We start from the raw sequence: 11810 nt of genomic DNA, 5'->3' as shown, positions 1-11810 counted from the left end.
TGCAAGTAGTCAGAGCTGACGGCAAGATAAACCGAACCCTTTCAGCGCATTCCTACGAAAACTACCTGGCTGACCCCGTCGTGGCCATAATCTACAGCAGCTGCTCAGCTCGGGGCTCTGCTGCTTCTGTCTGTGCTTCTCGCTGAAAGACCGGCTTGACCGCTCCCTCAGTGGGCGGGACTACAGAAGACCAATAGGACAGAGTTCCGACGGATAGTGTAGAATGTAACGTGTTGACAACAGTTTGAGCCTGCAGGCAATCCATTTGGCAGCAGCAGCTGAGACCAGGGCCCCGTGCTCGCGCCAGCAGTGGGTTCCCTGTCCTCGTACAAGTCCAAGAGTGCTCCGCTGGAAGGAGCCGAGGAGCGCCCGACATCAGCCGGATCTAAGCCCTCTGCCAGTGATCGGTAAGCGGCGCCGTGTGCATCGGCTGCACAAATGTCTTAGTCCCAACTCGCCCTCGTCTAGAGCTCTCTGCTTTACTGGACTCTCAGACTGCTTACAGGGGGCAGCTGAAATCGGGACACTTAAAGGGTATTTGAAAAGAAATGCGTGGAATGCTCGTTTCTGTGTGTATGTGTGCGCACTCTTTAAGTTCTAAGGATTTCACTTAAGTCAAGCAAGTAGGAAGAGTACGACATTAGGAGGCTGCAAATATTAAAAGGAAACATTAACATTTTGTGTTTACCCTTCATTTCATGTAATGAGTTAACACGTTTTGTTTACAATAATACATTTCTCACGTGTTTTGGTATGTCCTGCAAGTGGTGTCTGTGACGCAACTAGCGCCACATTTTGGGGGGGGGGGGCGTCTTCTTCCAGCAATAGGCAGAGTAGAGATCCAGGGGTTCTAAGAAGGGGTGAAAACACAACACAGACTTATTTGAAAGTAGATGGTCTTTTAAAGACTTGTGAAGTACTCGGTGCAGCTGCGGTGCAGCTGTGCAGCTGCGATAAGACGGACGCCATACCAGCCAGCCTACAAAAGCTCAAAAACTGTGTGTAGCTGTCTCAGCCTGGGCTGACACACCGGGGTTGGGGGGTTGGGGGGGATGGTGGGGCCTGTAGCCCTTTGAACCCAATGGGCGTTGCGAGTCTGAGTGGTGTAGAACTTATTATTAATGATGCTCTGCCGGCATCTCGTTGGTTATGGGACGCACTGATTATTAGCCTGTAGGTGCGAATAGTACTGGAAATGGATTGGATGCTCTCATAGTTTACAAGCTCCTTCCATTATGATTTAGGGCTTGTTCCAAACATGTCTTCACACCACCCTTTCTTAGCATATGTAGCTGTTAATCTGCACATATCCTAAGTTTGAGACTACTATCAAGGGCAGTTCAAGGGCAAAATGAATACTCAATAGAAGTGTCTTTGTATCATCATCTCTCGCCCCGCCTCTAACCCCGCCCACAACTCAATTTAATGAGTACCTGCACTTATATTTTCCCATTTAAAGCTCTATAAGACACAAACTGCAAAGGAACTAAACATGGGCCGGTGGTTCTGCTCCCGCGTGGACCTTTAGGACTCCGAGTGCCCTTACTGGAGTTGCCGGGCCATTCCTTGAGGTGTACGGTGCTCTTAATAAAGTGTTTTGCACCGCGCTTCATACCGCACGTCTACCTTGTAAGCTACATTTACCCAGTGGTCGAAGTGGGGAAAAAAAAGTAGAGGAACTGTGGGTGGACCATTTGGAGCCCAAGCCTGGCATGTGGCATATGCCATGACGTATGCCACATTTTGTGTCTATGTTGTTTGAGGTATAATTGTGTTATAAACCCCCTTAAGTGCTAGTGGAACATTTTTAAGATATATCTTCCATCTGGATTAAATAAAAAAAAACATAATTTAAAAAACGATTTTACCTGCTGGGGATCGAACTCTGGTCTAAAAGCACTCATAGAGGCTGTGAACTGCCCCTGTACCAACTGTTCTGCATAGTTTTTCTCAGCCCATAGCCTTTGTGCCTTTCAAAAAGGGTGATGTCCTTTTTCTCTTTCCATGCTGGTTTTCTTAGAGCATGTCACAAATGTACACTTGATTTTCGTTATTTATAAACAAAGAGCCCTTCCTTCCTCCCATTCTGGCACTTGGCCCATGCATTTAGTTTTCTTACACAACCATTCCCAAAGTCTCATTCCACAAATTAAGGGATTTATTTCATAGCAAACCTGCCTCCCCTTCCACGTGCCAGTGCATGTCACAAATCTCTGACATGCACTGGCTTGACTAAAAAGGACACAAATCTCACAGACACTGCTAGGGGTGATTTACAAAAGGTAATCTTTCATTTGTGGAATTTAGAAAATAAATTAAAAAAATAAATAAAAAACTATTTTCCCCACCTGGGGATTGAACCCTGGTCTAAAAACACTGACAGCTGGTGAGAACTGCCAGTGAGCCATTTACTTTATTGGAATTTTCCCCAGCCAAAAGCCAAATTGTCACAAAAAAATGATGTCAGTCCCTTCTCTTTTTCTATGGTGTTTTGTTTAGATGCTTGAAATGCACTATGACTAAGGAGGCCATAGTTCTCCCAGGTACTGCTAGGGGGTGATTTACAAAGCCACAGCTTTCATTTGTGGAATTTAGAAAATAAATAAATAAATAAAAGATTTTTCCCAGCTGGGGATTGAACCCTGGTCTAAAAGCACTCACAGTCCCTGTGAACTGCCAGTGAGCCATCGACTTTACTGGAATTTTCCCCAGCCAAAAGCATAATTGTCATAAAAAAATGATGTCAGTCCCTTCTCTATTTCTATGGTGTCTTGTTTAGATGCTGGAAATGCACTATGACTAACGAGGCCATAGTTCTCCCAGATACTGCTAGGGGGTGATTTACAAGGCCACAGCTTTCATTTGTGGAATTTAGAAAATAAATAAAAATAAAAAAATGATTTTTCCCAGCTGGGGATTGAACCCTGGTCTAAAAGCAGTCACTGCTGCTGTGAACTGCCAGTGAGCTATCTGCATTACTGGAATTTCTATCAGCCAAAGGCCTATTCATCATGGAAAAATTATGGTGATCCCTCCTCTTTGAGTTCAATGCTTTATAAACAAATAACCCTCCCTCTGTTTCACTCTGATACCAGCCCATAAATGTATGCTTCTCACAAACTCTTTCTTTATAAATTCTGCCAAAATGTTACTTGTATGTTTTTTTTGTTGGTTTTTTTTGGTGTTCAAACTGCTTTATTGAATAAAATAGACAGTACACTGCTTCGTGTGCCTACAACCCGGAGGCTGGCAGCGTGATGAGCAAGCAATATTATGAATTTATAACAGGTATGACACAGCTGTGGAACCGGCATCCCGGGGGCCCGGTAGCGTAACAGAGCAGCATACAGTAAGTGTCTAACATCCAGTGCAACGAGACATGAGTCTGAGAATGTGGTGCAGCAGAACAAGGTTTTTTTCCCTTTTCTAACAGTTTCCAACTTTAAACAATAATGTGAGGTCTCATGGACCCACTCTGGAGTGGAATTCTGGAACAGCAGGGTAGCATTACATATCAAAAAGTCTTTCAATGCTATGCCTTGACACATTAATATTTACGGTGGAGTATAGTCATCTGGAGAAAACGGGTGAAGTGTGGTGCCATTGTGTAATGACGAGTCTGATGTTAGGGGTGAGTGGATTTGTTAGTGCAGTAGGACGTACAGGACAAACGAGGGTCCGGCAGCAACATCTGCGTATGTAGTGTCAGTGGATAATATGCGAGGGAGGTGCTATGCAGGTATATGGCCAACAGGGCAACGTGTAGGGCAGCGTTGTAGAGCGATAAGTGGGGAGTGGTGTAAGCGTTAGTGGGCAGTGGTCTGTGGGAGTAAGTGCTCTAAATGAAGCTAGTCACTAGTAGTTTCCTCCTCTGGAGGTTCGTCGTCATCCGACTGGGCAAGCAAATAGCCTACCAATGGACTCCATATATCATTGGGTCGGCTAGGGATCGGTAACAACCAATCCTTAAATTTAGGGGCTCTGCCTCTACCCCAGCGACAAGCTACCCGTCGTTTCGCCAAAAGCAGTGCAATATCTATGAATTTCCTGCAGGATTTATGAATATGAGGCGTGTGCCCGAGTAGTGCAAGAAGCGGCTCCGCAGCGATGGTTTCCCCAGTCATGGCTGTAAGAGCGTCTGTTACCTGCTGCCAGTATAAATGAACAGGGGGGCATTCCCATGCCAGGTGTAGAAAACCCGCGCGTTCGACGTGGCAGCGCTCACACCTGTCGTTGTCGGCTAGGCGAAATCTGTGTTTTTTTAGTGGGGTGTAATACAGTTGGTGCAAGAATTTGTAGTGTATTATTTTGAATCTACTACTGGCTGAAATTCGAGCCGTTAAGGCGCAGCAGTATTGCCACTGGTTGTCGGTAAGGTCCGCGGCCAGATCAGCATTCCAACACGTCTGAGCTCTCGCATCCGGCAATGTGACGACAGATCGGAGCTGGCGATAAAGGCCAGCAACTAGGTGAGCCCCATCCTGTGAGAATAGCAGAAAGTGGAGTGGAAGAAAAATCTCGGGCTCCTCAGGGAACATAGGTAGGATGTCCCTCATCCCCTGGCGGAGGCATAAGTAGTAAAAAGCATTCAGCGGGGTGCGATCCTGGGAGGTGAAGAACGTCTCTGGAGGTTTGAATTCTCCGTTCGCAAATAGATCGCCCCACGAGGTGATCCGTAGTCGCTCACAGAGCATTCGGAACCCTCGCTCCTGTAGTAGCGCGAGGGAAGGGTGAAACGTCAACGGCATTCTGGGGGAGTATGGTAGGCAGCAGGACATCCTCTTGGCTATGCGGCGCCATGCATCCAGCGTGCAGGAGACCGAAGTGTTCGGTGTCTGTATTAGTGACTCCGGGCAAAAGAACAGGCCATTAAGTGGAATGGGGTGCACAATCCAGTCCTCTACCGCCAGTTGCAGCATGAAGGGGGTCGGGACTAGCCAGTGATATGCATAATGCGCCTGTGCGCAGAGATTCCTTCCTCGCTGCCAAAGCATGGAACGCCCTTCCGCTGCACCTCAGACAGACAACATTGCTCCCCATCTTCGCAAGAAACCTCAAAACCTGGCTCTACAACAGACCCCCTCCTTGATGGAATGGAACCTGCACCCCCCCCCACCCCTAGCGCCTTGAGACCCTTACGGGTGAGTTGTCGCGCTTTAACAAACCCCTGATTGATTGATTGATTGCAAGTAGTCAAATTCAAAGTGAAAATGCAGCTGTGCATGCCCATGCTCTGTTGGAGGAGGGAGAGGTGTGATTTGGAGGCAAGTCATGAAAAAAATTTAACATACGGGCGTCATTAATAAAATAACGGTGCACAATAGCGCTGCTCGATGTTGTGTATTAGGTAGGAGGGGTCTGCTTTTGAGCCAAAGAGCAGTTAAAAACAATGATGCTGGAGCTCAGACAGAGCTTGTCCTGTGTTTGTGGAGGATTGAGCACCATCCAGGTGCTGGTAGCGCGTGCAGCCACCTTGCTTTTAATAAACATCATGATAGTGGCTTACAGTGGAGAGCACACAAAGCGAACAGGGAGGCATTTGTTGCAGGCACACATCCATGACCGCAATCAATAAATAAAAGCGCACAGCAAGCACTGCTCAATGCTGTGTATAAAAAACATGTGCTTCCTGATAATAAATAAATGAAGATGCGTCATGAGCGCTGCTCGATGCTTTGTTGGGGGTTAGTTCTGCTTTTGAAGCAATGCAAGACAAGCCACGTTGCGAAAGTGAACTCGACCGTTCTATGTTTAATGACCAATGAAGAGGAATTCAGCTGGTACCCTGCGTGCCGCTGCTTGCTCCTGACAGATGGATGCCGTGGGAGTGAACATTTACATAAAATGTTGGACATGCACCCGCCTTTGGCCAATTGCGTGCTTATATTTTTCAAAGCCACATGCAAGGACGTTATCTGAAGCTGCCTCGAGTTTGGCTGTCTTTGGCAATAATATTGAGGAGATGTTCTTTAGTTTTTGGTCCGCTTCTGCAACCTTGGGCCATCTTCGACGCCTACCACAATTAGAGAGAATTAACTCCTTTGTGGAGATGAGGTAATTCCCAATGGTATTATATTTTTTGTTGTGAGGGGCCCATTTATTCTTTAATTTTAACATTAGAGTGTTGTGGTCACTGTAAATAGTTAGGCCCACTTCCATGTCAATGACATCGGCCCAGAGGCGCAAGTCGACCAAGATATAATCATTGCGGTAAGGGCATGCAATTTTAAAGTATTTTTCCCCCTGATGTCGGATAGGGTTCTGCCATTTGTTGCTTTTATGCCATATTCTAGTATTATAGCACTAACTTGGATTACAATGTCAGACCATCTTTTTACTGGTGGTAAAATGCAGTAGATCTTCAATGCTAAGTGGCTCGAATGTGCAGTTAAACTCGCTGGCCACAATGATTTTCGCAGACGGGGGCACTTGTTTATTTGATTTTCTAGCTGTGTTAAGATGGTCGAGGACTTGCCATCTACTGTCCCTCTTATATAGACATTAAAGAGCTCCAATAGATCTCCTTGTAAGCCACATAATGTCGGAACTTCCTGTGTCATGTAGGAGGGCTGAGCAGCCCAGATCTAATCTGATCCAAGCTGTTAGTCCTCCGGAAGGCCTGCCCTTTCCCGTAGACACTGCCGGGATATGGAATGTACTGTAGCCGGATTTATACAGTGCAGTTACACTCCAGGTCTCCTGGAATAAACATATACCATGAGTTTCTACAAACTTGTTCCACAAGGGAACTGTCATATTTTTCTTTAACCCAGCTATGTTCCAGGAGAGGATGTTTCAGTGGGTTTGATCAACGGAAGTGAGCCTTGAGGTTTCTTTATGTGTAACATTTTCTTGTGGAATAAGAATGGGAGGCGCCAAAGGTAGCCCTTGGTTGGTCAGAGAAGGAGTGCTGCGACAGAAGGATTTGCGACTCCTCTCCCCTTTTTCAGGTGGATTCTGATAGAGTCAATCATTAGCGTCCAAGTTTGACCTAGGACCTTCAATTCCTACAGCATGTTCCTTTACCCCACCACTTACAGTTAGAAAGGGACGGCGCCTTAATTGAATACGGGATGAATCAGGGGAGGACGTTCTATACTCTAATGCTACCATGTTTTCAGCCAGACTAGCATCTACTAGTGTTAATTCAATACTATCTAATGTCGTATTGGGGATTATACATCTTCTTCCTTTAGTTATGTCCTCCCTAATGATGGAACGACACCCTCGTACATGACGAATCTAGTGGATTGATTTATTAATCAGTGATTCGCCATTTTTAGGGCTTCTAGTCTCAGTGAGTTTGGGGACATTAACTATGAAAAATATATTTGTAGGTGTGTTTTGGTTCTCACAATTTCTACGGCCTGAGTTTGTTAGAGGAACTGACAGAGTATGAGTTCTATTGTGTATGCCCGGTGGTACTTGTTTGTTTACTAGGAGATAGGATCTATCTGCACTGTCTTTGGTATAAACGTGTCTACTAAGTATGTGCTGTAGTGAGCCTCCTTTCCCCCTGAGTGATTCGAACATAAACCTCGCAGCGTCTGTAATGTTTGAGCTTGGGCCCACTTGGCTGCGTGTGCTTTCCTGAGCTGCATGGGGGACCAATCCGACTTGACTTATATTTGTTTTAAGGTTAAGTGTAGAGTTGACTGTTACACAGAGCTCGGTGAACATGCTTTTCATCTGTTCGATCTCCCCTCCAAGTGCCTTTATAACTGCTACTGGGTCCCCAATATATTTATTACATGTGAAACTTTGCACCTTCTCGGGTGTATCAGGCAATAATGGTGTTAATATCGAGTGAGAGTGTACACTTATCGTATCAAGGGAGGCAAATCTGTTGGAACATTGGGCAATAAAGCCCACCTGATTTGGCAGCCTACTCTCTTCTTGGGCGATCAAAGACTCATGCTCAGGGGGATTCGCTTCAGGCTGGGACAGACTCAAAGCCTTCCTTTTTTCCCCCGATTTGATGTATTACAAAATTGATGGAAATACCGCTTTTTGGGGGGGTACTACAGGGCTCTTAATGGGGGTGTTTATTGACAGGAGTTCTAGGCTCATTAACTAGGATTTTTTCACATTCTCGTATTAAGTTGTCTATCCTATTCATCACACAGTTAGCACCAGCATTTATTAGGAGTTTCCTCTGTCTCTTTTTCTTCCTTTGTTCTATTGGCATCCCATTACATCCCCCAGCTCCCTCCATTGCTTTCCTTTTGCCCATTTTTGGTTTGGGTAGACCTTATAGGTTTTTTTTATTACACAATGTACTAAGAATAAAAGTCAAAGAGCACTGTGGCACAAGCGCAAGGTAGCATTTCGAATCAAATATAGATGGCAACCAAGGAACTTATATCAGTCACTAGATTGAAACAGACATTACCTCGTGGGTTGTGCTCCAAGGCAAATGAAAGATGAAAGGGACCAGGCCCAGCCCTGCCTCTTCCTAGCTCGAATGGGCGCAGACAGGCCCGGCCTGCGGGAGAGCAGCGTTGGCTTTCAGCCCCTTCGGCGCCCTCTGCTGACGCGCTCAAACAGCTACCAGCAGGGCACCCTGTGAGCAGTAGTCCTGGTGACGTCCGGCTCCCTTTTTGATGATGGCAACAGCGGGGGTCCGGCGAGCAGGGCCGGGTGCAATGAATGAAGCCGTTTCCCTCACGGCAGCGGCGACCTGGCTTGGTGAGTCCCCCATTCACATTTTTCGTGGAATCCCACAAAGCGTTGGTTTGTACTCCTAGCCCTGCCCTCCGTGTCTTTCACCCACGAGGGCAGAACCCTGGTGATCGTGACGCAACTTTTTTCTGCAAGGTAGCGATCAAATCCTCCACTCTCTGGACCCTGATCTCGGTCTCAGTAATGCGCTCCACCGCATTCCACAGATCCTGTCTTAGAAGCATGACATTGGAGCCCACGCAGTGAGTGCTAACCCGCCTGCTTCCGCAGATAGTTGTGTCCCCCCTGCTCTGTTTCACCCTGCAAACTCAAGCGCTGCCTCCAGCCGACCTGGGCAGTATATCTCACACCCCGCATTGGATTCCACTTTGCGCATGAAGCCTAGGCCTGGCTCCTTGCTTGGTAAAAGTCAGTAGCATATATGGTGTCCAGCAATCACAAGCCGGCCTTCATGCCGTAGGTCCACTATTTGCTACTGCAACAAGAACCACAAATGTCCATGTAGGGCTGTTCACTGCTGCACAGGGCTCTTTTTACCTCACATCAGCTAAAGGCCCTGTGCTCGGCTCCGCTCCCCAGTGCTTCCAATGGCACTCTTCCCCTGCAGTCATGGGCAATGCATACCAGGGCTCAAGCCGTAACACTATTGTACATAAAAAGGGTCACAGTGTCCCTCCACTGAGTATATATATATATATATGCCTTGTGGATCCCAACACCTCCCGTGCCAGTCCCTATGCTACAGGCCTCAATGCTACATCCGCCGGTAAGCAGAGTAACGTGAGCCGGCCCACAGCCCTACAATTGGGCCCGGCGCAGTCCCAATGGCCCCCCACAGGCTGTTCGGACCCCAGCAGGCAATTCACTTGACTCCGACCCCCGGTTAGTCTGCGGTACACCACATCCCTGCGTCCTGATCTGACCTCTAGAATCAATGTAGAAGCTGGGTGGAGGGGAGATGATCAACAACAATCATCGGGTCACCACTGGGGACCTCCTGGTCACATATACACCGTTGCTGCCACAACACGCACGCCAGGCAATCGACCAAGAGTCAATTCTGCACTCTGCCAGCGCTTCCGCCCTCGGAGCACAGTGGCGGTGCCGCGCCCGTCGTTCTCTGCTCTGGCTGCCGTCCAGAAGGCTCCACTAGCATCTTGCCCACTAGGCCTCCGATGCCGCACACCACCTCAGCCACTGCAAACTCTCCTGTCATGGCTGTCTATGGGTGAGAAACACTGCAACAAGGTTCACAACATCTATGGTAGACTTGGAAATGTAGGTTATCCAATGAAACAGGATAAATCACATATTAGTATCTTTGTTATTGTAGTGTTCTGCTGAACACAGAATTTAGCTACTGTTCCTTAGTGGCTTTATTGACACCCACACCCATCTATCACATGCATCACCAGTTAGGTGACACTGCTATCAAAACGTTTTGGGTGCACAAGTTTGTGTCAAGTTCCACAATGTAATATGTGTCACTTTATTCACTAGCATATAGTCTGAGGGTCAACAACACCATAGTCATGACACTAAGGGGCACATTACGATATGGCTCGGAAGGCGAGCCGCATCATAATGGGTCGGTTCGATTTCTTTCCGATCGCCTCATTTTGATGGAGGAGTTCGGAATGCAATATGCCCGTTTAAAACACAACACACTAATAATCTAACTTCAATTTGAAAAAATAATTTAAAATTGAATAAATAGATTTACTTCAAAATAATAAAATACCAATAAGGGGAACCTGAGATAATATATTTTCAAAAGAAAGTGTGTCAAGAATAATTCACTGTTCTTGGAGGACCTGGACCTAGGTGTAATTTGAGGTTTACTGAGATAAAATGCAGTCAGATATATCAATAGGTTAAGTCAGGTTGAAGGTTTTACCTCACGACTTAGAAATGAAAGTGGAGATCCTTGTCTGTGTTAAGGTTGCAGACCATACCTGATAAAGTTTTCCTGAAGCCTGATTGTTTTTAGTATGCCGTCCTGCTGAAGCTCTTGGTTTTGGAGGGAAACGGCCCAGGTAGGAGCTGTTCGAATTTTGCGTGCAAGAAAGTAATTTTGTTTGGCGGTTCAAGATTTATAAGTTTGTACTTAGTGCCTGATTATGAGTTTGATGGTGTGAGAGCACGACACCACACCACCTCCTCCTCCCACACTGCCATACCTTACAGCCGGCCACACGCAAGATTAATAGTTATTGTGTATCTGGCAGGTGGTTCTTTGGCATTGCCACGGTGGTGCCAATCTCAAAACCATCGATAAGTCTTTTTTTTCTCAGAGGTCACAATCATCCATCTGACAAGGCTAAAGGTTCTATCTGATGATGAGTCTGGAAACATGGGGCATGCATAACTTCTCACAGAGGACCAGCTGAAACAGATTTGCTTCTGCATTGCTCCTTGCACAAGAAACCTTTTTCTTCAGCCCAGTCAAGACGCAATATTGTGGGATTGGCTCGGATGGAATGGTCTTAGTTCTCCTATGGCAGGAAGTTCAAAGCCATTTTCTGTACAAACTCTTCAGAGATTGCAGTAGAATTCATCCAAGTGTCTCATGATCTCGCGGACAGCATTTAGAAGTTTAGGTTCAGATTTCAAAATCCAATTTAGGATTGGAAAGCCACTTGAGGACCAATTTGCCTCACCTTGTGTGACTCTGTATATTAACACAAAAAAAATAACATTGGGTACACTGTGAAGGGTTGACCTTACAATGGGTGGACCATGAGCATTCCCATACACCCACCCTTGTATTTTAATGCATTCCTAAATTATTGAAGGTAGTGAGCTTGTTTTAATGTGACAATCGTGCACCTGCCAGGTAGAGCAGTAATAGTGAGAAAAAGCTTAATGTTGCTGTGTGCCTACTCTGATTAAAAACATGTTTCATTGCCTAGTTTTAATTACCGGCAATTTCATCAGGGTTATGGGTCAGCGTGATCCCTGCACGTCTGGATTCTCCGTATATTGTACCTGATTGCGGCTATACCGTCTAGTGTCTCAAAAATACATTACCAGGTGGTAGGCGAGGACTCGACAGCCACCTGGTAATGTATTTTTGAGACACTAGACGATATAGTCGCAATTGCCGTTGGGAGTATCCTAGCAAGACA

The 11810-nt window shown here is 46.3% G+C and overlaps 1 protein-coding gene across 2 annotated transcripts in view; it reads left to right on the top strand.

The window, feature by feature from the left end:
• The first annotated feature begins 205 nt into the window (after positions 1-205).
• Positions 206-11810, top strand: part of DHRS1 (dehydrogenase/reductase 1) — a 305506-nt gene continuing 293901 nt past the window's right edge. The window contains exon 1 of one of the 2 annotated variants that reach the window (XM_086923740.1): positions 206-407. The gene's annotated coding sequence lies outside the window, so the exon portion shown is untranslated. The remainder of the gene's footprint in view (positions 408-11810) is intronic. The other variant, XM_086923741.1, reaches the window with a different exon arrangement.

This window comes from Lissotriton vulgaris, chromosome 5 (assembly GCF_964263255.1).
Source record: "Lissotriton vulgaris chromosome 5, aLisVul1.2, whole genome shotgun sequence".
NCBI lineage: Eukaryota > Metazoa > Chordata > Amphibia > Caudata > Salamandridae > Lissotriton > Lissotriton vulgaris.
This window is presented reverse-complemented; position numbering and strand designations above follow the sequence as displayed.